Consider the following 4,035-nt stretch of genomic DNA (forward strand, 5'->3'; position numbering starts at 1 on the left):
ACCCCCAACATCAGAGTGGGTCCTGCTCAAGGTGATCAAACGAAAGTGGTCAGAGCCAAGGTGGACTGGTCCCTACAAAGTCGTGGAACGGACGTCCCACGCCGTGAAACTCCAGGGAAAAGGTGACACATGGTATCACTGGAGTCAGTGTGCAGTGGCAGAGACACCTGCCTGAACACTGGAGGACATAAGAGATACTAAAGACTAAAAAAAAAAAACCCACACAGCTTACACACACAGACATTTATTCATTTAGCTTAGCATAAGTGCGGAAGAGATATCCTGTGATCAATGTGAAGGTTAGAAGCTCCTTTGAAGCAACACTTTGTCCAGAGTACGTTTGAGTAATATAAAGCCAGGATACAAGAAAGACTCGCTTGCAGCACATTTACACTCCATATTTACTCTTATATTTTACACGTTTATATTTACCTTTTTACAATACAAAATAAAGAAATGAAATTATTGGGATTAGAACCACGCCACCATAAGTGGTGCGTGTTGGGAGTTGTTGTGTTAACCTGTGTTATTGTTTTACCTCTGTTGTATTATGAGTCTTCCCTCAGAGACAAAGCCGTAGAACCACCACGAAACCGAACCAGGAGAAACGCACCAGGGAGTGGAACGTCAGACTCCTGCATAGCTAAGTATGGTGGAGTAGAATTGACATACATCATGGGGCAAAGTACAGGGTTCCAGTTTGACTTGTGTTCCGTGATAGACTGTAAAGGAAAGGATCCAAATTGGAGGGGGTACGATGTGTGTTTATGTATGCTAACGCATAAAAGCAGGTGGTGTCCAACCTGGAATTTTGTGCTCACGTGGACTGGTGTGACTTGGACGCCCAGGCCATGTGAGCAAGGAAAACTGTGTATCAGGGACAGGGTGAAATTGCAAAGACAACAGTACCAACCACTCCAAGGCTCACATAAGCAGAACCCAGTATTATTATTATTTCATCCTAGGAGTAGAGCACCCAGGTACAGACACTATGGGACTGATGAAATTGACACTGTTGAATCCATGAACATGTCAAATTGCATTGTATGCTCATCCGCTAGACCTACGCTGTTCACCACTCCAGCCCCTTTGTATCCTGACACAGACCCTACTGGTTTTAACTGTATGATAAATATGACCATGTATCCTGATCCTGCTAATTGTACCACTCCGAGTTCTCTGTTTCCACCATCCCACCAACGTTTAGTCCCAGAATCGCCAATTACACTTGTTTCCATAGGAACCTCTCCACCGGGGTAGTAACTGATATGGGACAGATGCAAGCTGACTGGTGCCAGAGAACACTGGATGTGAGTACGTGGCAGAACGCCAGCAGCATGGTTCAGGCTAGAGGGGACCTGTTCTGGTACTGTGGAGATATGACCCTCCACTTGTCCCTGCCATCCTCCTGGGTTGGTACGTGTGCTCTGGTCCGACTGGCTGTACCCCTGGTCCTGTTAGGGATGAGGGATACCCAGACCAACTCAGGTAGACAGAAAAGAAATGCATTTGATATGAGCCAGGGAACAACCACGTACATGGACGCCATGGGTGTTCCTCGCGGGGTCCCAGACCAGTACAAATTGGCTGACCAAGTGGCCGCTGGTTTTCTGCACGGTTTCCCATCACCCCTAACAAAAATGTGGACAGAATTAATTATGTGCATTACAATGTTCTTAGACTGGCCAACAGCACTAGGGACGCAGTTGGGGGACTCTCTGAACAACTGGCAGCCACCTCCCTGATGACAGCACAGAACCGAATTGCGTTAGACATGCTTTTGGCGGAGAAAGGAGGTGTCTGCTCTATGTTCCAGGGCCTCTGCTGCACCTTCATCCCAAATAACACAGCTCCAGACGGGTCAGTAACTAAGGCGCTAGAAGGGCTGCGCACGCTCTCTGAGGAAATGCATGAACACTCAGGTATTGATAAACCCCTGGGTGGTATCTTCGAGAAGTGGTTCGGTAAGTGGAAAGATTTAGTGGTATCGGTATTCTTGTCTCTGGTGGGAATGCTCGCGGTGTTAGCATTATGTGGTTGTTGTTGTATCCCATGTATCCGGTCCCTCTGTGAAAGAATCATAGTGACAGCTGTGGAGAGAAAACATCCACAGCCCCCACCATATCAGATGACTCAAATGGAGACGGCCACCCTGTTAGGAGGGCCGCCTACTGATTCAGATTCGGACTCAGACTCAGGAGAAGACAAGGTGTGAGTGGTCTCATGTGTATGAGACCAAAAGGGGGAGTTATAACTTTTTGTTTCAAAAGAAACAAAAAGTGCAGTAATCACAAGACCTAAAAAGGGGGACCTGGATACATTGGGACTAAAAAAAGTGGCCTCAGTCCTATGAGGCCAAAAGGGGTACTGTTGGGAATAGAATGATTTTATGTGTTTTACTATAAGTTGTGTTTCACTATATAAGTTTTAGATGTGTGAACAATGAGAATACTGAGATGATTTCAGCTGATCTGAATGTGTTTGCTTTGCAGAAGTGGAGAAGTACAGGAGAGGAAGAGACATGAAGTCTGAGGAGCACATACCGCAATGCTTAGATAATTAGTTTCATATATGGTAAAAAGAATAGAAAGTGATGTACAGATAGTAAGGTACAGCACGTGTAGGGAGTTGTGTTGTTCTCTTGTCTTTCAAAACAGGAACCACGCCCCCACCGCCAGCGGGAAGGAGTCAGATTAACACGAGGCAGGGGCGTGGTGTGGTGAAGGAGGAAGTGGAACTGCCAATGAGAAGAGGACAACGCCTTGCGTGCACAATGACACTCTGTTACGCTCAAATATACTGGGTCAGGGAAAGGACAGGAGGTCAGACTTCGTGAACTGACACACCTTTGTTGTTCGTCAGGGACGTGAAGTTGAGGCCCAGAGCTCTGTAATTTTATTCCTTTACTGCTTAATAAACTACATTAACTGAGACTGAATATCTTCTCCTATTGCTTCATTAAAGAACACGCAGGACTGAGCTTACACATAGCACACTGGAGAGCAGGATGAGCCTCGAGTCCATCATTTCCTAAGTCCTTATGAATTCTCCTGCTCATCTTTCCTTGACCTCGTGACGTTTCCCATCGAGGTCAAGGAACAGTGATTAGGAATAGACGATAGGAGGGACTTTCAGGATGCCAGGATGGACTTATGAGACTTTGTCCAGCCTCATTTTTCCACTTATCCTGGGGCCTGTTGTTCGAAAGTAGAATGAACCAATCCAGGATAAGTGGAAAAGCGAGGTTGGACAAATTCCCCTAAGTCCATCCTGGCTTCATTGGTTGTTTGAACACCAAGCCAGGCTGAGGAGGCGTGGCTTTGTCAAGCCAGGTGTAACTTATTCAGGTGAGTGGGGCTATTGGGCTATGACAAAAATAATGTTTTAAATGTTAAATGTTTTTTTTTTTTATTGTAGGCTTAGTGTATTTTGTTCAAAATGAGGCAAATACGTACATAAGAACATGAAATGACGGTAAAACACATTGATTTCCAATCGCAGTGACAGCTGACTGGACAGATAAGGCACCAGGCTAAACTAAGCCTGGTTGTTAGCCTGGTCTCCATGGCAACATATGTGCCTCTGCTTTCGAACAACCGAATCAACGCTAAATTAAGCCAGGATAACCAACATATCCCGGCTTAATCCCTTATCTAGGTTTCGAACAACAGGCCCCTGGATTGGTTAATTCTACTTTCGGGCCCTCTCCAGCTGAGGGCCCCACAGAGCCTGGACTCTTTTAAAGCAGCCCCGAAAACTTCAGCCTCTGACTGTTGATTTGAGCCAACTGTAGTGGGTTTTTCATATGTTTTTATACTGTGCTCTAACCTGTAGCACTCTGAGATCCAAGGATGAAAAGTGCATTATTATTATTATTATTATTATTATCATTATTATCGATACCATAGGCGCATCGCGGAAACACTTCCTGGATTACTCGGCACAGCACGCGACATCACCAGAGTTTCCCTCTCGTATAAAGTCAAAGAAAAGTTGAAGTAGGCCTACCTCCTCCTCCTCCTCCTCCTCCTCCTC

This window comes from Epinephelus moara, chromosome 17 (assembly GCF_006386435.1).
Source record: "Epinephelus moara isolate mb chromosome 17, YSFRI_EMoa_1.0, whole genome shotgun sequence".
Taxonomy (NCBI): domain Eukaryota; kingdom Metazoa; phylum Chordata; class Actinopteri; order Perciformes; family Serranidae; genus Epinephelus; species Epinephelus moara.